This window comes from Pteropus alecto, unplaced genomic scaffold (assembly GCF_000325575.1).
Source record: "Pteropus alecto unplaced genomic scaffold, ASM32557v1 scaffold63, whole genome shotgun sequence".
Lineage (NCBI taxonomy): Eukaryota > Metazoa > Chordata > Mammalia > Chiroptera > Pteropodidae > Pteropus > Pteropus alecto.
In genome coordinates this window covers 3,058,911-3,085,620 of record NW_006434897.1, presented here as the reverse complement: position 1 = coordinate 3,085,620, position 26,710 = coordinate 3,058,911, and the positions used below count along the sequence as shown (strand labels likewise).

The 26,710-nt window shown below is 30.5% G+C and overlaps 1 protein-coding gene and 1 pseudogene across 1 annotated transcript in view; both read right to left on the bottom strand.

The window, feature by feature from the left end:
* CCSER1 (coiled-coil serine rich protein 1) overlaps positions 1 to 26,710 on the bottom strand; it is a 1,126,758-nt gene that overhangs the window by 146,498 nt on the left and 953,550 nt on the right. The gene's annotated exons all lie outside the window — the stretch shown is intronic.
* Positions 13,276 to 13,394, bottom strand: LOC112478958 (annotated as a pseudogene).

Genomic DNA, 26,710 nt, shown 5'->3' with positions numbered 1-26,710 from the left:
ATATATATATGTGCAAATATATATATATGTGCAAATAGTTATATATTTGTCTACACATAATCACAAACATATACATATATATCAGAAATCATAAATTTGTATTGATAGCTTTAATTCCAGTCTATCTTAGGGGGTCTTTCCTTGCTTTTCCTCATTCTTTACTTGCATCTCCTTTATTACAAAAATACACATAAAATAATCCCAGAATTGCAGAATTGCTTTGCCAATACCACGAAAACAAGCAAATCCCCCCTGAAAGTTTTTATCCACTATTCTCTCACTTCATGGGGACAAAGAGACATATAGTGAAATCAGTTACAAATTACTTGGATTAACATTTTGTTTCTCTTAATTTTTTTTTCTTCAGTTTGCTTATGCTATTCACATGAATACGATTGCATTCATTTGCTTATACTTGCTTTCAGTTTTAGGTTTTTATTTACTTCACTTTTGTAAATTTATTTTTTGAATATATAGAACATTAAACTCCATCTAAAAGTCAAAACCAGACAGAAAAGTACTCATAGAAGTGTCACTCCCTCCCCTATTTCTCCTACTCCACATTTCATTGACTTGTATAGGCTTAGCCTTCATGTGTTTTCTTCTTTTTTTTTTATTCAAGTAAGCATATAAGTGTACTTTTTTACTTCCTCTTTTTTACATAAAAGCTAACATAATATATATTCTCTTTTATACTTTATTTTTTCACTTAACAATATCTCTTGGAAAATCATTCCATATCAGTTTACAGATATCTTCTTTTGTACAGATGCATGAATGTCCATTGTATGCATTTACCATATTTATTCAACTAATCTACATTTGGATATTTTAGTAATGCCCAATATTTTATTACTACAAATAATGCTTCAACAAATAACCTTGTGTGTATGATTTTTGTACTATTGGATATGTATCTTCAGGATAAATTCCTAGAATTGGGATTGTTGGGTTGAAAGATAAATGCCCATGTAATTTTCTTAGATATGGCCGAATTCCCCTCCACAGGATTTTATCACTTTTCATTCCCACCTTCAATGTATGAGAATGCCTGTTCCCCCACAATTTTGCCAACAGAACGCATTTTAAATTTTTGAAATTTTGCCATTTTACTTTTCATTTTTCTTATGAGTAAAGTTGAATCTCTTTTTAAATATTTAAGTGCAATTTTAAATATTTAAGTGCATTGAAAAATTGACTATATCTTTTGTAAATATTTTCTCCTATTTTTTATTTGCCTTGTTTACTTAGGGTTCATTTTGTCATGAAAATGTTTTTATATCTATCTATAGTAAATTTAGCCATCTTTAATTTTATTGCATCTGAATATTGAGTCAATTTAGAAATAACTTCTGCACACCCAAATTATAAAGAAATATATCCTTGTTCTCATTTAGAATTTATAGTTTCACTGCTTACATTTAGTTCTCCGATAAGGTTTGCAATGCCTAAAATATTTATCCGATGCATTTTCAGTTTATTCTTGTTCATGATATGAAGAATGTAGCTAATTTGTCTTATTCCAAATGATAAACTTTATCCTAACAGCATTTATTCAAAACAAGATTTTTGATTATTTCAAATCATTTAACAAATGCAAATGCATTTCAAAAATATAACTTGATATCACATTGCTTTTTAATCTCTTGATATAAATAATATCAAGTTGTAAATGTTACTCATTTATCGGTGTGTTTCTTTAAAGATTATAATTGTTTCCAGTTACTTTGCCAGTTTTCCATAGTGTAAGATTACTTATCTCCAATACATTTCCACCAACCATGGCCTCACTCAGCCAAACTCTGAATATTTTATAGGCCTAGGTGTTATGTTTTCGATCCTCCAGTAAAGATTCAATTTAACATAATTTATTTACAATAACTCATTGGGATCCTCTTCCACAAAAGAAGACTAAATGAGCCAACAATATTTAAGGCAAACATCAATTATGTGGTGGTTAGAAACTTGAACAAAAAATTTACTTTAGTTACAGCAACTAGATCAGGAATAGGTTGCCCACTGTGAACCAAAGCTAGTTCTTTAACAAAAACTCCATGTTTCCTCACCCGCCCCCCACAATCTTTCTATAGCAGTCTTAGGATTTTAAAATTGAGTCTAATTCTGAGATCCATTACAGGGAGAAAATCACTCTGCTTGGTGTCCAACAGTTGCCCCTCAAGATGGTAATGGTTTCTTATTGTGTAGAAAGAAGAAATATTTAGGCTTTACTCCTTTATTATCTCTTCATGTTTTTAAATCTTGTCCGCCAACCCCATATAGGAACATATAAAGTATGATGGGGATTAGCCAACATTTTCTGTATAGAACAAGTTGGTAAATATTTTAGGCTTTGCGAGCCTTATGTTTTTTGATGTAACTTCTCAACTCTGCAGGTAGCACAAAAGCAGCTATAATTTGTTCTAAAAGAGATTTAACTATTTCTCCTGAGACTTTTTAAAGTTTCACTATTATTTATATTACAGAGTAGCTCTAATAAAATTTAATTTATTAAAATATAATAAATTCAAGGAATCTGCTTGATGCTCTATGTTCAGGTGTTTAAAAGGAGTGATGTTTGGGTAGGTACAAATAAACATCTAATATCTGATATCACATTGTTTTAATTTACTAACTTTAACCTTAAGATCTCCCTACAAAAATAAAAATAAAATTAAAAAAGATAAGATGATAAGGAGAAATGGTTAGAGAATCCTGAAGATTAACTAGTGGGGTACCTCAGATTAAGAATATCTTTAAAAAGCTCAACATACAATTACCATCTTCTTGGCCTTGGACTCATACATCATAACTGAATATCCTGTATCATTTGCAACTGAACTAAATGTTTGAGCACTGGGAGGGAAATGGCTTATGACATTTTCTTTCCTATTTGCAAAAAAAAAAAAAAATCAACCTTGTTTTTTCCAGTATGAATTTATTATATAAAATTCCAAATAGCAAACGATAATGGTCTTAAAGCCAAAGTCCGAAAGTTTTCACTTCTGTGCCTGCAGGCAGTGAGACAAACTGACACTTTTCCCAGTTTTCACTTTTCTGAGGATCCAAATCCTGATGTAGGATGTTTCGTTAATATATTAGAACTCGATTTACTAGGAAGATGTTCTGGGAACAGATTCAGTATTCCGACAAATAGACCTACTGTTATACTTCACAGTTACGCTGTGGTTTGTCTCCTACCCTGAGTAGATAGGTTCAAATTTAGATATTGTTATTCATGAGAATTCATTACCCCTCATGCAGAGGATTTAATAAATTACCTCCTTTACCTTTTAAAATTATGTTTCATGGACCTATTATGGGAACCTATTTAAGTGAATTTAAATATAGTTTTTGAATATTGTTAGTCATATCAGAGGTGACTACTGTAAGTTTTTATTTCATTGCTTGATTCTGTTTATACCATAGTATATCTATTTTGAGAATTAAAATATCATAAACAAGTTATTTTAAGAGCAATGGAATTGAGAAAGAGGAAAGGAGATACGGTGTCATTAGAAAAACAACATATTTGCAATGTATTATTAGAAATGGTAAAATAAACTAAATCAAATTGTACCTGGATCTTCGAACTAACTCCATTTTTGTCTATAATGAGAGATGATATGACATGGGTATTTGGCGAGAGAACCAAATCAGGATGTTTTGCTTAGTGGCATGAGGTTATCCTAGCTATGGTTAATATTGCATACATGTGCGTTTTAGAAGATTAGAGGAATAAAATTCCAGGACATGGTGATTATCTTCTTTTGAAGTCTGAGTAGTGGGATAAGAAAGAGTGCTCAAGCTTGTTCTGTAGAGGCATCAAGGTTTTGACACATATAGAGACATAGTTATACTTTGAATTAATGTCTCAATTGATCAAAAACCATTTAAATACATATAGAAATATGTCAAAGGTAATTTTAAATGAATTTATCTCTTTTTACAAACATTTTGGTTTATTGTGGAAAAATTAGTGGGTACAAATAAGCCTGCATCCTTTGAGGAAAAAGTACAACTAGTGCTTATATTCTGAAATTTTGAATGTTTTCAAAGCTTGTCCTTACCTTATTATATGCCCTCTTTCTTCTTCTTTTTAAAAACTCTTGGGATCAGAAAGGACAGCCTTAGGCCTTATTATAGAAAGTTTTATGGTTCTGGTCACAGGTAGGTTTCTTCTTTAATCCACAAAAATGATTAGATAATCTGAGATAGCCAATGTGTTTTGACTTATGAGACTGTAAATTATTTGGAACTAGAGAATGTCAAGAATAAAAATTATTAACTTTGTTACATGAATGTAAGAAAATTATACATTTGGATTTTGGCCTGATTTGAGCTTTGGTTCCTATATTTCTGAATTATATTTTCTGGTATGTTTCAGAACATGAATAAAGTATACATGCATTTTATTTCATGCTCTTTCCTTGAATATTGGCAATTTGTGTATTTAGGTCTACCAATGTTAATGAAATATTCAATAACTGGAAAATAGTTTTTTAATCATACTTTATAAATGTAGACATAATCTGTAGTAGAACTAACTTGGATATATAACATATTCTATCTCAAATTAGTCATTTTAACAGTCACTTATAGAACACATGGTCTTCATGGTTATCAAATTAAACAAATTAGTATCATTTTTAAGAAACCACAATAATTATAATATTTTTTAAAGTAATTGTTAAGTAATCCAAAAATTTTTAAAAACTACTGCTTAAGTAATGTGAGGTACTTTTGACTTGGATATAATGTCTAATTTAAAGGGTTTGTCTATTTGATGGCCAGTCTCTCCATCTATTTATTAAGTCATTAACTCAAATATTTATTAACAAACTGCTTTATAGAAGATATATAGGAAAGAAATATTTAAAGAACTTCAAGGAACTTAAAACCTGAGACTATTATTCTGGAGACAAAAATAATAAAAAAGAATTGATCAAAAATTCCTACATATTACAAAAATGAGGATTACATTATTCAGCTTTGCTGCAGTAACAACCCCAAGTCTCAGTGGCTTAAAATAGCAAGTATTTCTCTTTCATATTATATGTCTGCTGCATTTCTGACATACATCTTGTCTCGTTCCATTGCCCAAGCTGAAAGAGCAGTCCTCTTTGGGATATGCTATTTTCATGGCAGAGGGAAAAGAGCAAAAGAACTGGCAGAACCTAACGATACCCTTTACCCCTTCTGCTGAGATGTGACATAAATCATACCCACTCATATTCTATTGGTCAAAATGAGTTATAGAGCCAAAGCCAAAATCAAAGGAACAGGGATAAAAAATACCTACAAGACACAGAAAAGGTCACATAGCAATGATGGGATTTAGAACCCTCTTAAAAACGAGGATTGTTGAAAACAAAAAAGCAATCTATCAAACAAGGATTCGGTATTTCTCCACCATGACAAGATTATGAGTCATCTCCTTATCAGTAGCACCTCTTCATGCTGCCTTTTCATTTCTAGAATCAGTTGAGTCCATATTTGTATTATATTGAGAAGGTGGCTGGACCCCTAACAGAGTAAATTCTTTAATCCTGGAAGAAGAGAGACCAATTTCAAACTGTATGCAGGGGAAATTTTTACAAATTTTAAAGTCATTCTCTTTTTTCTCTCCAGTATAAGATTGATTAAAGTAAATCAAATCACTATCTAGTGAAATTACTTACTTATAAATGTTTGATCAGTAAAAGTGTATGGCAATTGGGAAGACTAGAAACAATGGGAGAGGTGAATTAAATCCCTCTCCTATCCTTCCAAAATGAAGCATGATGAAAGTTTATATACATATATCTCATGTGTTTTAAAAAGAGAAACAACTAAATGTGTTCTTTAAACATTAGAAAAATGTGTAAACCTTCCAAGAATTCCAGGAGTAACATTAAACTGGTAAAGGCAAACAGGCAAGAGAAAATATGTTATACATTTAACAAGTCTGTTGTTTTGAACATTATGGTTTTCCTGCTGTTATATTTGCTAAAGGGCACAGAACTATTATTAAGTAGAAGCCAAAAATCACAGTGCAGACCAAATGGAGCATATTACTCTGAGTAAATATTTGAGAACATTGAATTTAATATTAGCTGCTGCTGAACAAGAACAAACTTCAATGTAAGTTATGGATCTGACCACCTGTTTGTCATAAGAGTTCTAGTTACATCATCTGACATCCTGGGGAGAAAATAGAAGGGAATGGCAATAATGAAATAAAATTATTTCATGTAAGCTAAGAAATTATTTCCTTAAAATCCACCCACCTATGGAAAAATGGTATTATTATTATTTTTTTTTTACCAAATATCCATATAAGAAAATTGCACATACTGTAGTTATTGCCATATAATTTATATATCAAAAGAGGCTAAGAATAAATGGCATCCAAACCAACTAAAAAAGTAAGACACATTTGTTATTTAAAACATTTCCTGAAATCATACTAGATTTGCCGGGTCTTGCTTTAGAATATCTGCCATATGCAGAGTTCTTTATAAAATATTCACGACAAATCTAACTTATGGACCAGTACCACATGATGTCCCACAGGATAACAGATGGATAATAGTGGTCATGTGATACAAGGGCATCCAACATATAAGTAAGGTAATAACCAAAAGATGGCCAGGAAATATTGAAAGAGGGAAGCCATCGGTAGTGGAAGGTAAAGATGAAAATTCATGACATAGTATCTTGTGAGAGTGGCCATGATGTACTCTGCATAAGACAAAATTATAAGGGTGCAGAAACTATGACTAGGCAAAAAAGTCTACTGGTAAAGAGAGAAGAGAGCGAACATGACAAAGAAAAGCAGAAATATTGGGAAAGGACTGGAGAAGGAGAGAACAATCTCAAGAATTGCTTGGGTTCCAGTTCTATAGCCAAGGCACTTAAATCTTATAGAAGAGAATTACAAAATTATAAAGAGAATTACAAAATAAATTCAAAAGCAAATGAAAAATACAAATTGTACTTTGTAGTCATATTTTTATTGTGGTATTGATTATAAATATTGAAACTATATTTTATATATTATGAGATGAAGAAAATGGTGTCACTAAAAACCAGGAAATTAAGCATGAGAGAAAGGAGATGCAGATATAAAAGTTCAATAAACTTATGTAAAAGCCCTGTAGTTCAAATTTGAATTTAATGAATTAGTATGAACTTGTGGTGCTGTATAGATGTACATTTATATATAAATACATATCTGCTAGTTTTGTTCATACAAAAGGCCAATAATCAAGAGATAGAGGAGAATCTTTAAAAAGATTCAAGACATATATCAACCAATTTCAATGTTCAATGGGCTCTCTTTGGGTGCTGGCTCAAACGTACTCTTAAATGAATGTTTGAGAAATGTGGATCCTATTTGATATTAAAAAATTATGATCAAGTATTCCTTGTGCGATGATAGTAATGTGATTTTTAAAGAATCTCACTCTGAGAGATATGCGCTAACATATTTATAGATAGATGATATGTTAGGATTTTTTCAAAAGATTTAGGTTGAATAGGTGGGAGTTTAGAAGAAATATTGGCAGTGAATTGATAACTTGAAGCTAGGTGATTCATACAAGGGAATTTATTATACCAGTGTTTCTACTCTTTGCATAATTTAAAATTTTTTATATAAAATATTGCTAAAATAATCAATTGCCAGGAAATGACAGAAATGGAAAATATTTAAAGCTTTTTCAAAAATACTTAATATCCTGTGGATGGAATAGCATCAAATAAACTGAAAATATCCACATACAAAATTCACCAAGAAAAGAATCAGGGATAGCAAATTACGGCCATATGTAACCCCAGCTTTGCACAAACCAGTTATACCAGTTGCTTATCCACCTTGGAACTTGCCACGGGCTAGGTTGTGTTACATACTGTGTGATGTACTCATGTCTAAAATATGAATCTGCCTTCCAAACACTAATTCCCTGTGTTGGTTAGATTCTTAGGCTCATGGAGCCCCTGAATTACAGAAAATTATTTAGTTCATATAAGTTCTTACAATAATATACACTTTCTGAAAATGTCATGTGTATCCTAGAATCCATGGAGTTAAATTTAAAATATGTTAATACTCTACCAAATGTGCTGAGACATCAAGGAGACTGTAAGGTGTGATCAATACAATAAACTAAACACCCAAATCAATGGACTACAGTAAGAATCTCATTTGTGACAGTCTTGTCTTCATCCAAAGACATATGGTCCCCAAACTAAAAAGTCATTTGTTCCTAAATTAAAGAGGGGAAAAGGATTGTTTCTGACCTAAAAAAATACTTCTGTCATTTAAGCTAAATATAGAAATAAGATTTTGATCGCAGAATACACATGTGCATATATCTAAATTAATCTATTTAATGGATTCAGTGACTCCTTAATCAAGGAAAATAATGTTAAAATCTTTCAGTTTCCTTTCCAAAAGCTAACTCCAAATGTAGATATTTTATTGAGCCCTAAGGATCTGTCAGATACTGCTACGTGCTATATTTATATAGCTTTAATTAATTTGAGAAGAAAAAAGGGAGAAAATAGAGGACACTATAACAGAAGACGCAGTCTTCTCCCCATGTTTGATTTATTTCTTGACAAGTCAGCTTAGTTACTGAATCAGCTGTTTCACCAGTTTTTTACCGTAGTTATTTTTGGCACCTTTATATCTTATGCCTTCTCTCATATTTTTTTTTTTTTTTTGTCATTTTCTTACCTATATATATCCTAAGTTTCAGTCAATCCAGATTACTCCCATTTCTAATTCAAATCAACACAATTTTATTGAGAGGAAGTCACTCTGCTAAAGGTAAATCCTAAGTACTGTCTTCAAGAATTTTCTAGACTCTTAAGCCTATAGCATTATTTCGGGAATATAAAAGAGAGTATTTTATCTACCTCGGCTTCATGGAGGAAATGACTCCTAAATAAAATTTGTTGGAAAAAATACAAGAGTATCTTGTGGACAAGAAAGAGAGAGGATATCAGACAAATAAAGATCTCTTGGGAGCCTAAGGCAGCAATGCAGAATTGATATGATGAAGGTCTGAAACCAACTGCACTTTTTTAAAACATGATAATTATAACAAGCTCTTTCAGGAGTTTACACTGTAGTCAAGTACCTAACTAAATGCAAGAGGCCTGAAATTCTCTTACACCAGATATCCTTGTGGCCCACTCCCTCAATTTTTTCAGACCTCTGCTCAGAGGCCTTCCCTAGGCAGACATAAAATAACCACAAATTGCCTGACCATGCTTTATTTTTCTTTCTATAATTTTTCACCTCTTGATATAGTATACATTTATTCATTTAACTGTTTATTCTCTGCATCCCACCACTAAAATATAAAAGCAAGCAATCCGTCTAGAGAAGTACTTGGCTAACAGGTATAAAATAAATATTTTTTGAAATGATGCATAAATAAATGCTGGTCTCCACAGGAAAATGTTTCAGGTCCTCCAAACATGTGTTCCAAAACTGAATTAGCGTCCTCATGGCTCTCCCTCTTACCTGCTCATATAATCCTCATTCTATATTTGTCATCTCTGTTAACGAATCCACCACTCTCCTAAGCAGCCACAGAATTATACTTCATCTCCACCGTACCTACATCTTTTTAGTTCTCCAGTCCTGTTGATTCTTTCTCTATAATTCTCCAGGATCTCTCTTACTTTCATCTGTTCCCACGGCTGCTATGCTAGTGAAGACTAATCATCTCTCACCTCAGCAATAGCCTTTATCAAAAAAATAATTACTTTAACTAAATTAAAAAGTTCCTGCCAATGTAACTTGCTCTAATCTCTCATGCTTCCAGCCCATTTTTCTTTCTTCACAGGAAAGTTTCTTCTTAGAGTAAAATTCACATCGTATCGCCTTTCCTAATTGCATGCGTTAGACTACAAAATATATTAAAACTTCTTAACCTTTTGAGATTTAATGAATGTCTTTATATTTTGGTAAAGTTAATGATAAGAATAATTTAAGTAACTTCGTCCTTAAGCTAATAAAATATATGTGTAAAATATTATTGTCCTGCCTACTATCTGCTAGTTTTTCAGTAAAGGCCACTTCTTCCCCTTCTCATGATAAGATTTGGTGTCACTTGTCTGGATTTTGCTCTTCAAGACTTTGCTTAAATACTAATTATCTTCAGAGAAATTAAAGCATCTTATCAACTCTAAACTTAAATTTTAATCTTAAATTAATCCACATAGTCACACTGTCCAAGTCAGTTTTCTTGGTATATTAAAAATCCCCAGCACAAGTATAACCCCTTCATCCTATTAGAATTCTCAACTACAGTTAATAGAAAATCAGCTCAACATAGTTTTTAACAGACAGAAATTTGTTGGCTCATATAAATAAGATGTCCAATGGACAGGTAAAGCTGGAAACTATTTTAAATATAATATTCTCTCTCTGTCTCTATCTCTTTATTAAAAAAAACTGCCAATATTTAATTTTTCATTGTAATAAAAAATATCTGAACATTTAATACAATTTATATGACCTGATAACAGCTATATAACAATTTGTATACCTGATTACTTTAGCTTTTTCCTGTAAAGATTACCAATAGTTTTAATTTAACAAATTGATAATTTTATAATAGGCTTAGAAAGGTTTATATTAAACAAACAAACAAATAAACAAAAAACAAAAAAAAGCAATAATGGCCATACAATGGTCATACAATTTCCCAAACAAAGATCAGTACTGGCTTCTTAGACCAAGTAACTTATGCTACATATTAACAGCAATAGATATAATTGTTAAATTATAAGAAATATAATGTGGAATGAGGAGTTAACCACTTGAGAGGCATTTTACCTAAACTAACAAAATTTTTGGAGAATCTACCATGTGCCAAGCACTATTCTGGCCACTGGAGACACAAAAGCGAATAAATCATAGTTTCCTTGTATTCTTTGAACTGATGTCTAGTGAGAAGGTGGTAGAATGGACTATAAACATATACATGGACTATATACAATCAGGTAGTATTAAGTGCTATGTTGAAAAATTAAGCAGTGTATCAGAAGAGGATGAGAGAAAGCTATATCAAATAGAGTGGTCAGAAAACTTACAAAAAAGAATTTGGCAAAAAAGAAGGAAGCTAACGTGAAAGTCTGGAGGAATGGCAATCTAGACAGAAGCAACAGCAGATGCAAAGGCTGTTGTCAGCATCTAATGTGAAACAATGACTGATAAATGTATGATGACAAAGCCTTCTACCTAATGGTATGGGCATTGTGTTGTTTTAAATAGTTTTCTATTGGTTCTTTTTTTAAAAAGTAACTTTAAAGTAGCTTATTAGTTATTGCTTGTTATTAATGTACAACAAAATCTAAAACAATCAGGATCTCAGACTTCATAATTGGGTTGAGGAAAGGGTGACAAAGTCCAATTCATTAGACTACTCTGTCTTGATCGATAATCATTCATTGAAAATTTATGATAATCATATTGCCAATAAGATTTTCAACAATCTCAGAGGACAATCAAGAAAATATTAGCTGCTAGAAACATAACAATAAAATTTTAACAGCTTTAGTTAATTTCAATGCTCAAAGAGGCTATATTGTTATTAATATTTTTACTTACATTTAATACATACTTATTGCCCATAAATATTTAATAAGCCTGTCTAATTACATAAGACCTTTTCCTATTGAATAATCATATCAAATATTTGATTTATCTTTATAATTTATTTATTTAGAACATACTAATTTCAACTCTCGATAATAATTTAATTATTTAAAATGTAATTTTTAAATATTTCTCTTTTCCTAGTATTACTTTTCCCTAGTTTTCCTGTGGTTACAATTACTTTTAAAGAAGTTTTCTCCAGGTAGCAATTTTACTGTCATTTAAGAAAATCTAAATGGAATCTTAAAATGGAAACTTTTTTTTTTTTTTGTCTCCTGCTTTCTTTTGTAGGCTCTTCAATTTGTGATTAAAAGCAAACAAAATTCTAAAAATTTAAAAAGTTCTACAAGTACCTAAAATTTTTCATTTTTCCAGTAAAGATTTTTATATTCAATGGCATGGTGAGTTTTTCAATATTCTACATGACTTATAACCCATGATCATTACCACACATATGCCATTATCATTATTTTTCCTTTCCTCATTAGTATTTGAAAAAAGCCATTATTATCATGTTCTAAAATGTGGAGTTCAGATATTTATGACATAATTATTATGCTAATTATTTTCATAATATGTGGCAAAGTTTCCTAAACTTTAGTCTTTACAATTCACCATAACATTGTACTACCTATTATTTACTTTTACATTTCTTAAAAGAAACTGCATTTTAACATATGTATTTGAAGAAGAAATCTCATTTCACTGCCATGAATAGACTTTAATCATAAAATATAAATAACATGAAAACGAAGTAGTAGTATTAAATTTTAGGTAGAAGCTGTTGCTTGATAAATGTCTTAGTCTAGTGCCTCTCTTTGTTAAAATAGAAGATTGACTGTGTTAAGGTGTTAAGGAACTATCATGTCCAAATTAAGACTTTATCAGCAGAAATGACAGATCAAAAGAAATGTTAGATTGTAATATATGTATGTCTCCCTCTGTAAATCAATGCTTCTTAAGTTCAAAGCAGCCACAGTCCTCTCTGCTATAATCCAAGTTACTGATTCCACACTTGGGACATAATCACATAGAGATTAGTGCAAAAGGGATTTACTTTATCTTTAGAAAATGTGTTTTATAAAATGGTAAATCATTGTCTATTTGGTCTATTTTTAACTGTTTTTACTCAAAGGCTTTTCTGACACAAAAATCAATTTTTATTAATTTTCTAAGATTAGGGAAGAAATTTAGCTAAAGGAGAAAAGCTGTGGAGCACATAAAGTGGAATTTTATTTTAGTTAATGAGGAAAAGTTTTAAGTCATAGAGTTAAATACAATTTAAATTTTTTAAAAAAATGTTTATTAGGCATATACTATGTTCTAAGTGTTGTTACAGGTGCTGGAATGGAGGACAAGAAAATTTTCATAAGAAATTTGGCAAGAAAGAAAAAAGCTAATCTTAACTATTTGTGTACATTTTTACTACCAAGTAAGCAATAGTAAATATTTTACTATATATTTGTAACGTATATTTAAAATGTATTATTTCATGCAGAGGTTAACTAATTCAAAAATTAAGACCCTCCTTGACTTTGGTTAGCTTCCACAGCACTGGATTGTCATTTCCTTGCTTACCTTTAAAAGCATAATACTTTTTTTCACTCTTTTTTTTTCAACACCTACAGCACCTGGTATTCCTAGGTGGTCTCCCATCCACGTACTAACCAGGCCCGACCCTGCTTAGTTTCCGAGATCAGACAAGATTGGGCACGTTCAGGGTGGCATGGCTACAGAGTATTTTTTTTTTTTCCACTTTTTTTTCACTTCAGAAAAAGAAGTAGTGAATTAACCAAGATGTTTGAAGGACTTAACATACATATGCCCAAAGAAAAGCATCAATCACATAATTCTTGTGCTTGGAAATCAAAACAAAGGAAAAGAAAGATGTATTTATCAGTGTGGAAAATGGCTAAAGAAAGTATATAGTATGCTTGGAAATAAGGCATTATAACTTACATGCAAGTGATATATCTTAGAAGAAAATATGAAATCCTTTTAGAATTATATATCTACAACTTTTCCCTGAGTCAGGAATTTCTTGTCATATCATGAGAATAATAGAACTAAATCATTAACACAAAATGAGAGTCTGAATAATCTATCTTCTGTTTCATTTCATTTTTATGGGAATAAAATAGAGGGAAAATTACATACTAGAAGTAAAAAAAAAAAGTATCTAATTTATTATATACATGGTATAACCTAAAAAACTTTAACATGTTTAAGATTGTAGTAAAAATAGTACTTCAATCCTTATATTTGGATGACTTTTCAAAGTATTTGCACTTAATCTTTGGATAAGCAGTATAAGGTAATGGTAAACACATCTAGCTGTACATCGGGTTTCCTGAGTTAGAATTCTAGGTCTGCTACTCACTCAACTGTAGGACCTTGTTAACTTAATAAACCTGTTCAGGCTTTAGTTATTTCATCTGGAAGTGAGTATAATAATATTAACTATCTTATAGTGTTGTTATGAGTATTAAAAATTTCAACACATGTACAATACTTACAGGGGTAGTAGACAGTGTTAATCCTCATAAGTTTTAGTTATTTCTATTTTTTTTTGTATTCTTATTTTTCTCTCACTGCAGAAATAACAGACTTTTAAATATGAAAAATAAAAATGTTTTGATATTTAATAGATATTTTACACCAAATTTCTCAGAACAGTAGTTTTATAACATTTAAATGCAGCAAAACAAGTGAATGTTGATATGAAAATGCAGAATTAAAACATTTACTTTCTGATTAGATTTATTGTATTCTTACCTGTTATGCCATGCATTTTATATATGATAGTGATTAATGTGGAGGCACAACAATATTAAAAATAATTTGCAAATGACATATAATGCCAAAAGCCCAAGTAAAAATCTTTATAATTTCCAAGTAAATGAAATGTATTCAGTAACTATCATTTTATTATAAATGTACACCTTAAATTGTTTAGTTTTAACTGTATTTGATTTTTTTCTCTACCAGAATACATTAAAACTACTTTTCAAATTAATTGCTGTTAGCTATATTCTAAAACTAATAATTAGAACTTTTTTTAAAACCAAAGCTCTTTATAGTTCCAAGTATATCATCTTATATTGTGTTACTCAATCCATAGTTCAGAAAAGCAACACTATAGAATTAATCAGTGTAATTTTGTTTTCCATTCTCTGTGGTGCCCTTTTGTAGTTTTCAATTATAAAGAGAAAATTATGAAAATAAAATAAAGCCCTACTCACCCTAGAAAGCAATGATCTGAAAACAGAGTCAAAGGACTGAAATCATTTTAATAAACTTTTTAAATGTTGAGAATAAAATAGTAGAAGACAGTAGAATAAAATCAAAGCCTAGCCCTCTGAGATCTGTGCAGCAAATTTACCATGCTACTCCAAAGGCATTTAATATTTTCATTAAAGTGGAAAAACTTAACAGGAGTTTCAATTATGTCCATTATGCCCAGGAGACCAACTTTTGAAACTAGGCCAACAGATCCTGACTAACTGATAAAAGCTAAATGGTTTTTTATCTTAATTGTACATTATTAAAGCCAGACAGAAATACTTAAAGAAATTTAAACTGATGGAGTTCTAGTTCACTGAGTTTCCACAAGTTCATATTCTGCTACCCACTGTGAATTGATATAGAAATTTGTGTGTACTGAAATAAAGATAACTTCAAATCAGAATCACAAGATGTGCAGAACTAATAATGAAGCAGATGCATACCTTGTATCTTCTTCATTAAATCAAGATACCAAAATAAGTTGTGATTCTTTATGATACCTTATCAAAGTATGATAGAAGATAGAATATATAACTTGATGATTTAAAAATTAATATTATTTTAAGATGGAACTTGTCTCTTTTACATGAACACAATTTTATGACACTCATAAGAATTAGGCATTTAAAAAAATAAAATTCATAATCTCCGAGCAAATATAGTCATACATGTTCCTCTTGAAATCTATAACAGATGACTATTATTTTTGTCAGCTAGCATCTAATCATCCTTCATGAAACCGTATCCTAATTTCTCTCTGGGGAAAAACATTCTTCCTCATATTCAATACTTCTGGTGGGATTCACGTATAGTTAGTTCAGGACTTAACCACAGTCATTATTTTTTTTTGGTGTATATTTGCCCTACCAGAACCAGAAGTACACCATAAGTCTTCTACTGTAGATTTTTGGAAAGAAGAAAGTTGTATTTGCCTTTAGACTGAAATCTGAGAGCATGTTTGTTGTTGCAGCTACCACTGCAGCTACCACTGCAACAACATGTTGTTCCCATGCAAAGCCAGGGACTTGAGTAAAACACATGAAAAATCAGAGCTGAGACATAAAGAGATACCAAAAATTGAGAGTTCTCTTTATTTCTAAATCCAAATTCAGCTGCCTGAACTGAGCCTGATAAGCAACGATGAGGTGGCTTTTCTTTTACTTACCAAAAAAAAAAGATTCAAAACCAAAGATTCATAAATGATCAGAAATATAAAAAGATTCTTCTATACAGGAATCTTTTAAATTAATTATTAATGCATTCATTAACATTTATTACATATCCATTAAATGTATGGCAATATGCAAGTGTTAAAAACTGATTTAGAATTCATTTTAATGGATTTTACGTTTTATATCTTTTACTCCCCAGAACATCAAGCCTTCTTAAAGCAAAGATATACTTATCTGATATAATTTGAAGTCTCCTTTACCAAAATAATTTTAGCAATGAGATAGAATTCTATAGGTTAGACTATTTATAGAAAACAAGATAAATAATATTGCTCAATAATCTTGTCTGATATACTAACATCACATAAAATGTCACCTACCTAAAATGTCTTCTCACATGGAAACTTATCAAAAAAAAAAGAACACTTAAATCATAATTTTAATAATGAGTTAATACAATACTTTCAGAAAGCAATGATCAACTAGATAGAATTAATACAATACTTTCAGAAAGCAATGATCAACTAGATAGAATCCTTAAAAATGAAAAAAAAAAATAGTGTCATGGTATAATAAACAAATTGTTTGGTTAAGTAAAGCATGAACACTGGGATGGTGCCTGAGTTTAATTTCCAGCTCTAACAGTTATAAGTTGTATAACTTTGTCAAACTTCTTAACCTTTCAAGATATAATTCTGTCATTTGTAAAGAGAAGAAAATCATACCAACCTCTGTGTGTAGATTTTGTAAGCTTGTAAGTTATAAGGAATATAAAATATGTAGTGCATGATCTCACACACAACGATCATTCAATAATTACTGATTTAAAATTATTACCAAAATAAAGTAATATTAGATTAAAATAAATCAATAGAGATCTTTGGGAGAAAAAACACAGATATTAAAATGAAAAAACAACCAGGTTTAATTAGTCTCATGATGTAAGTCCATTTCTCAATGATTTTGTACATGGGTACTTATATTTTTTCTTTAAAGATTGAAAGAATTAACAATTTACACTATTCATAAAAAAATTATTTAGAACTATCATAAAACTGAGAAGATGCAACTATATAGAAATCAACTTATAACAGTTTGTTTTCTTTAATTTTGTGTTTTCTCGATATGATCTTGCTAAGTACAGAATACAAGAAACATTATATTACTCGATCTGTGAAGCACTGATAGAGCCTGAAAGTCAAAAAAGGAAAAAATAATAGTTCTCAAACTCATTATGTGATATGATGGAGAAAGTAGAAAAAAAATTAAATGTAAACAAACAGTAGTCTTCAAATAAATGCTGAATTTTTGTCAAACTGCCTATTTTTCAAAACACTGCTAAGTGGTTTTTAAAAAGTGTGTGCTTTCTTTAGAACAGATAAAAAATATATATTTAAAAGGAAAAATATATTAGCATGTAGACATCACAGTGAATTTTAATGGATTCCAGTTTTCTAGCCTTCACTTTTGGGGATATGCTATTAACCTTTAACCAGAAAGATACTGAAAAACCACATTAGTGGATTCCATACCTAAGTGAAGTCTTTTAAATTACTTAATGTGCAAAATTTGTTTTCTTACCTATAAGCTAATCATTACATGTAAACTTAGATTTTAAGTGCATTTTAGTTCATTTGGCCTAATTACATTTTGACATCTTCTTTCAAGGCATTTTAAGATTTAAAAATCTGTTTTTTTCTTTTTAGTTGTATCTATGAATTACAATATATTTGGGTCATCAGTTTATGTAATCCATTTATCATGCTATTTTCATTGCCCTCACCTAATTTCTAAATAACATCACATGATGACACTAGAACTTTGATTCTTCCAGAATTACAGAGTTATTTCCTTAACTCCCAAAGTCAGGCCCAAAGGGAAAATTCTCTGGACTTTTATGATATATCTTAAAGAATCTGAAATAGAACAAATTTTTTTATTGCACATTGCTATATTCTTCTCATGAGGCTAATGCATGCCTCACACAGAATATTTACCCTTTATTTTACAGGGTTATTATTAATTAAAACTATTACATTCTGAAATTAACTTTTGTAATAACTGTTATGTTGTAATGAAAGGCAGCACAGCCATGGCTGCATGCTGTTGGAGAAGTCTAGGCCAGAGAGAAAGAAGTTATGATACAATCTGGGAAGATTTACAAAATTTATCTGGATAATAAGATTATCTACCTACAGGAAAGAGCCAGAGTTCAAGTCCAAGGCAGCTAAATAATCTTTAATCTCATCAGGGCTATTCTCTGGAAAGAGGACAAATGCATTCGGTATGGTTAGGTATTTACAAGACTGGACCTAAAATACTAAAAATATTGTTTCTCCCCACCTCTACTGCCACATACCTTCCTCTTAAGTAATTTAAAATTTGAACAATATTAAAATTTAAGCATAATACAATCTTTAAAAAGTCCTAATTCTCCTACCATGACTAATTCAATTTAAAAAATAAATATCAAACCATTATACATTGATAACTTTATAAAAAGGCCTAATCTTTTCCCAAAGAATGTCTAGAAAATATCCTTAGTTGTTGACCGTGTCTGTGTTACAGCTACCATAACTGAAGGGGAAAAGCTTTGTAGGAATAGGACAAGTGAGTTTTATCCCAGTTTATCCGGCTATATATAGCTTAGAGACCAAATTTAAGCCCAGAAATAACCCAGAGTAGGAATTGGGAACAGAGTGGGTTTAAAAGGCCCAGAAGGTAAACCAGTCACAGTCATTGGCGGGTGTACGAAGCCGTAGCCCAAAGTTCACACATGTGAAAGGACTGGATGCCAAAATGGAAAGAATGGGACTACTTTCAGACATACTTCTTAAAGGGCCAGGCTCTTACCAATTAGGTTAAGGGACTGGACAGGGCTGATTCCACCAGATACAGACAGCCATCAGTATCAGAAGGCAGTAAGGCAAAACCTGACAGTGAAGAAAAACTTGCTTCTTTTATACATTTCTTGGATCCAATGTATGTGTGGAAACTCTACAGTGAGTATTCATCCATTAAATATAATCATTATCATTCAAATATCTATTCAGTTCAAATAAAATTCTCTAAAAATATTTGCCTAAAGTTTTCAAGATAGACCAACTCCTCTCTCTTAAAATCATTATGACAGCATCAGTAATCTAAACATGACTTCTTAAAATGGAGCAGACTTTAATATAATTAGCACCTGTTGAAAAAACTAACTTCAATATTTTTGAAGGAGTTATCATCACTATGGTCATCAATGTAATTGTGTAACAATTTCTATAAAAAATGTGCTAAAACTGACTCTTTTTAAAAAATTTATTTCATAGGTATTAGTACTTGTTTACATTTTTAACAAGGGTTGCATTCATATACTTAATAAGTAGATATATTCATATATATTACTTAATAATTAAATCAACATTATTACCCAGCTATTAATATTAGTTTTCTCTGAGGGTAAAAATTTAGAGATCTGTCAAGTTTAATGTTAGGCTGCTCTACCTTTACAGGCAGATATTAATTTTAATAAGAATTATATAACAATATTTTTATTAAAATATAAATTTGCAGGACATTTCATCTTAACTAACTAGGAAAATTACAAATAGTTATTATTCAACTGCTATTATTGAAAATCTATTTAAAATATGTATGACAATATCAGTAACTTTAAGCATTAAGTCCTTTACTTAATATAATTTTGTCTTAAAAATTAGTCTTTTCCATCTTTCCTACAGTGATAGTTATGAATCTTAACTGCGTATAAAGGACATTTTTTCAAAGATGTTCTTTGCATTCATTATGGCTCCAGTTATAGAAATGTATTAAAGGAAAAACATAGCACAGCAAAACCAGGCTTATACCTTCTTGTGCTGTAATAACTATTAAAGATAAGTGATTTTTATTGACCAGCTCCATAGGATTTATAGCTTTATAGAATATTAAATACTTGCATCTCATAAAACTCAGTGAATAGTTAAAGATGGATTTTAATTTTTAAACATATTCCTCATCAAAGTAGGGTAAATGTTATATATGTTAAAGCGCATCGGAACGACATGCATATATAACTACACTGGGCTGTATGTATAGAAATGTAACTTGATGAAACAGATTATCTTATCAACAGCAGTTCATGAATGTATATAGACACAAATAGGATTACAAATGAATTACAAGTGAATTTCCTTTTACTGTATATACCCACACTCCTCCATTATTCTCAGCTATGTTATATAAAAGTATGGCTCTGCTGAATTTGCTCTTTTCAGTATGCAACCAAAACTATCAAAAGGAAGTAGTAAAAAACAAAACAAAACAAAAACAAGACTATAGCAAATAGGAAATAAAATATGGCCTTGAAGTAATTTTTTTTTTTTTAATGTATGGCAGGTTGTGAAAATATAAATGTATACACAACTCAAATGACACTTCATCATTTTTCTTGTCTCTTTTAACTCTGAACCTACTCCCAGTCAACATAATTTAGGTGTTTATGTCCTGGTTCCTTTGTGATGCTGTTAAAGAAATTGTCCACAGTCACATTCAGTCTGATGGCCCCAGTGCTGTACTTGCTTTACCTGATATTTCCCCCTGACTTTTCCAATAGGCATAAAATCAGCCCCACTTAGAGAAATCCTCATTTTCACTCTCTTCTCTCATGTTGTGAATGCATTATTATAATACCCCTTTTATGTCTAGGGAAGAGAATGAATTTCTACTCCATTCTCCCTGAAAGGCCTCCTTCTCCAAGCCTGCCTTATTTACTCTCCCTCATAGAATGAGTGCAATGAGTGACTGTCTCATTGATGCCACTGGGAAAATGCTCAACGAGAATGCTTTGTTTAGTATCTTTGGCACTCTCTCCTCTCCTGTAAGCTCCCAGGGAATGGATGGTGTACCTGGGAGTTTGGATGGCTGACATGTAAGAGGGTGAGCAAATTCACATAGGGGTGGGTAGGGAAACAGAAAATACACTTTTGCCTCAGTTTCTCCCTATGACTCCACTCCAGCTTTCCCTAATCTTTCTCTCCCTTACTGCAGGGACAAGTTAGTTTCTCAGCTCAGAACACATAACATATATAGAAAATGGAGGCTCCAGGCTTAAAAATCCCAACTCGGAAGCATCTATTCTCGTTCTTATAATATTACAAAAAACAGACATTAATTTTACTCAGAATAACAGCAATCTTTTAACTTAAAAAAAAAAAAGATACATTTAAAAGCCTTATTTCATCTCAGTAAGAAAACTCTGAGGGCAGATCAATATATCTATACAAACACTGAAGATTATTTGATTTTACACTCTTTTACATTCCAGGTCATTCTAGTTTTTATCTACTTAGATAAATATATCTTCCCAATAAGTAAGCCTTACATGTGTAGGAAGCATTTAACGGATTTCAATATAGAAAGACCAACACCCATAGGCATATGATTGGACATAGAAAATATCCCACTCGACTAAACATTACAAGCACAGAAAATACTCTTGCATATGGACATTCACCTACTTAAAGGTAGAGACTAAAACACAAACATAGTACATTGCAAAAATATGTAGGTATATATAAACTAAACAATACATACATATTTAGGCTTCTCCAATCAGTAAAAACTGTTTTTTACCACCTTGTTTTATAGGAGTTTTTTGGTGTATGTATATGTGTATGTATGTGTGTGTTCTCCTTTTATCTGCCATGAGTCTGATTTTGGATGGCAGCAACTGCCTTCTTCATGTCTCCCCTTCCACCAGTGCAAATTCTACATTACATTACACATAGTAGATATTTATTGAATATTTGAATGTATTTTTTAATGAATTAGGAAACACATCTAGGCAAAACCTGGATACATAATATCCAGACAGATAAACTCAAGAAGCATGAGAAATTGAGAGAACTGTGTGATGCTCAATAAAAGGCTGAGCTTGAGAAGGTACGAGCTAGTGTGATTGGTTAGAAAGGGAATGTCTAACAAAGCAGGCTCAGAATTTTTGCATTTATTATGAAGACTTAGCATTCTCAATAATCTTGTGGAATGATTAAATACTTGATTTATTTATTAAAATTATTTTTATTAAATTATAAATCTATAAATTTATAAAATTTATAAATTTACAAAATTATTTATTAAAAATTATTTATTAAAATTATTCATTACTCTATTTATATAAAATTTGAATGTTGAAAATCACACTGAATATTCTTTTAGTCTAACTCCTTTAAGTTTCTACATTGATTTAACTCCACAAAAATTTAAAATTTAGTACAATTCTTAGGTCACACTCATTTCTAAAACTTTAATTTTTTAGCTATTGTTTTACTTCTATTATAAGGAAAAATTATTTGAAAAACAGAAAGACTGACATTTTATCAATCTGTTTTAAAAACTAATATTAAACTTGTTTTAATGTAATCACTCAAACTTGAGCCAATCAGAAAATAGTTTATTCTGCCTTGCTCTTTTGTTATTCACGTCCTTTTTACTTGTAATATCAGATCTCAGCTCCTAATAATAGCTATATTTAATCAGTTGTTTTAACTTTCTCTAAGAATTATACAAATAAAAATTATATTATTTTAATTATGGAAATTATTGTTATTTATTGATTTACAATGGTTGTACATAATTAAATAGGGTATATGTGGTTGTATATTTGAACTCAAAAGAGGTGTTCTACCTTATTCCATTTTCAGAACTAAAATTCATGATGCTAGAAAGTAGGAGGTACAACAAAATGTGAAGATAAGTTTAAAAATAAAAACTCTGTGTTGTGTTTTAGCCTATGTAATGGAGTAAGAGAGCAATAGCAAATGAACATAATGGGTAATATGATCTTTGTCTTAAGAGAAGAGTGGTTTACAGATAGTTGGAGTCCTTGACAGAGTTTATAATGCTTTCCTCAGCAAATAAGTTGATTGCAAATGAATAATTTTTCAGGTGACATAATACTTGCAACTCTAGAAGACAACTCACATTTACATTCTAAAGAATTCCATGATAAACAAGTCATTTTATCTGATATACAGTGACAGATGATTAAGACAGTACATTATACTGTATTCAGAAATTTTTTTCAGTACTATCAATCCAACCATAATGGTATGTTATAAAAGCATGCACACTTGGACAATTCCTCTTATAACAATAGCATTCCAAATGTGTCTGCAGATGTTTGGAAAGATTGCCTTTGTAACAAGAATGAATGTTTAGATGCTCATCAGCATAAAAATCTACACAAGAACAAGGAGAAACATCTTCCTATGAGAGTTAAGTTTGTTCCTCTCAAATAGTTTTGGAACTGAAGTTTCAATGTGGGACATTGAATTTAATAAGCTTTTATACTTAGTACAGAATAATGTGAAGAAAATTGCCATATTTAATCGGGCAGAGTATCTCCCCCAACAAACAAAGCATTATTTAAGACTTTAAAGGGACAATATTAATGCTTTATTACATAAAAAGTGGGTTCAGATTCCACTTGGTTATTTAGCAGCAAGACAATAGATGATGTGACTATAAACTGAATTAGCAGCATAAAGAGCTCCTGATGTTCCACAGACCTATAGTTGTCCTATTGGAGCTACTATTGATCCTGATGAATGCTGCCACTGCTAAAACACTTTCATTTCCTACTTCTTTCTGTAGCATTTTAATAAATCATCACAATTGAGGAAAAGTGTTACTGTTTTGTTTTATTTTTACTAGAACATATGAAATCTATTATATGTATCTATTGAATAGATTTTATATAGAAAATAAAAGGAACTAGTAACTATGGTACCTAGAGAATTACAGAGCTGTAATGTGCCTAAGCAATTTTCCATTATTCTAGTTATTTATTTTTACTTCCATACTGTTCCTAAATACTTAAAGTTAATTTATTATTTACTTTATTACTTATTATTAATTTATTATTTATTATTTTTCTACTTTGATAGATTTCCTTTAATTATACGTCCCTTGAGATCAAAATCTTTTCTATATAGCTGAAAGGTGCTTACGATCTAGTATTATGGTTTATAAATGTAGCACAGGGTTTATAAGCACTCAGTAATGTATATAATGATGGTAAGAATGTTATCAGTGTAAGCAATGCTTTCCAGATTAAAAAATTATATTTGATTAGCAAGGAAAATATAATTTTGTTTTAAGAATTTTTCAATTATGATGTAAATAGTTAGATTATTTTTAAAATAATAACATGAATTAAAAAATAAGGTTAATCATAAATTTAAATCAGCTTTTAATGATCTCTCTAACAGGTTTCAACACAAAAAATAACATGTGAAATAAACCAATATAGCACATTTGTAGAATTAGCAAGACTTTAATAAGTTAATGAGAATCTAATGTCTTAATTATCATTCATTTTTATTGACTTTAGTTTATTGGAAATTCATTAAGTTGTTTATATGTATGAGCCTAATTTCGATGGAGATAAAAACAACTTTATGTTAGAAATATATTGCAAAGACTTTCTACTGATGATACAGACTGATAAACATTTGAAAGAGACAGGATTGTAGTTGGGTTTCAAGTTTAGCCTGACACACTTATTAGTGAACAAATATCTTGTGCCAGATGTTATCTAAAGTATAGCATGTTATAAAGACATGAGGTCCCTTGCTAATGAAGCTTATAGCCTAGAGGGTGGGATATTATTTTTACCAAATAATCACATTTTTTTAAATGTGAAAATAAACATCCAAATTAAAGACATAAAACCTATGGAGATTGTTTTTCCATTATTTTGTGCAAATTTATAAATGTTGATTGACAGGGAGGTGAAGAAAGATTTTCTTAACAGACTACCAAAGAACAGATATCTGAAAAACAAATAGAAATTAACTAAGTCAGAGGAAGGAAAAGAGGGTACAATCCAGCATCCTGCAGCAGGAGGAGGCAGAGAAGAATCAGGAAGGGTCATTGTGGCAAAGCAGAGAACCAGGCGAAGCATGAAACAAGATGAGGCCAGAAGGAGAAGGAAGGTCAGATCTTGCAGGTTCTTGTAAATGCATTGTTTTTGTTTTTTGTTTTTTAATGTGTGCAGGATGAGCCTAGAATTACAGTCAGATGATTAGATTTGCATTTCAAAGAACAACAACAAAAACAAAACTGAAGTGTCCAGAGACTGATGTAACAATGAAGGAAAATAGATCAGACAGGACTATTGAAGAAATAGCAATAAAAAATTTGTCTTACTCAACTCCACTGGATGTCATTGTCCTCAAATGTAAAATAAGGGGATTGGACTGGATGACTTCAAAGATCTCCATTTCTAACATTCTATGAATCAAGCAGTTGAAAAGTGAAATCTGTACTTAATATACAGGATAATGGTTACAAAAGTGAAGTTGCTAAAAGCTGAGGCAGACATCTCTCCAGGGCAAATGTCTCCTTGATCCTACTGCAACAGAGATGTTAAACTGGATAACTGAAAAGATAATGAAGAATTTTTATTTCTGTTTTCAGAGAATAAATTAGCCTTTTTAGAAAGTTACATGTGGTCTCCCCAAGGGAAGATGATTTCCTAGCTCAGCTAAAGGACTATTTTAATACACTGAGGAATTAATAAGAGAATTTTTTTCAAAGAGAAAAAAAAAGAAACAAATTTCCCAAGTCTTTTAGGGTCATTTCTTCACTCTTTTCTGGCTCTTTATTTGCTATATCAGTGTCTATTCCAAGATTTCAATTATCGGTTCTGTGAGTATTACTCTCAAATTTCTGAACCCAATCTTAATCTATCTGTAATTTCAATCCCATATTTTCTACTACCTCTTAATCATCAATAATAAGAAAGATAAATAACAGGAGAAAATTAAATGTTTTTAAATAGGTGTCACTTTAAAAATGGATAAAAAAGCTTCCCAGGAAAACACCAAGATCCCATGTTTTTTGCAGGTGAATTCCTGTGAATATTGAATAATACCAATTAATAATAACAATGAATAATGCACTTTTAGAAATGAAAAAGAAGAAACATCACCTCCCACTCACTTAATATCATCTGTGGATCCCAATGGAACCTTGTTTTCAACCCACCTTAGAAAAGCAAAACAAGAAAAGAAATTTATCGGCCAATCTTACAGAACATAGATATCGAAATCTTAAAGAAAACAACAGCAAATCAAATCTAGTAATATATAAGAAAAAATATCTAATAACTTGTGTTTATTCCAAAAATGGCATTCTTTCAAAATTAGAAAATCTATTAATATAATTTGGTACATTAAAATATTAAAGACAAATTAAAAAAAAACAATATGTTTATCTCATAAAACTAAGTAATACAACAAATATTATATCCAATGGCTACATTTTAAAAGCATTCCAGGAATAAGCAAAATATGTCTATGGTATTTCTATTAAGCACTGTATTGTGAATTATAGCTATCACAATTGTATAAGAACAACTAATAAAAAAGGATCAGAAAATTAAAATTGTCATTTTTAGATAGTATGATTTACTTTTGAAATTAATAACATTGCTGGGTATAAGTCAGTATGTTCAAAATATTTTCCCTTTCTCTTCCAATTTATAAATTTCCATAAGTATTTTAATTATCATTCTTTTGGGGAAGATAAATTAGAGCTATATATG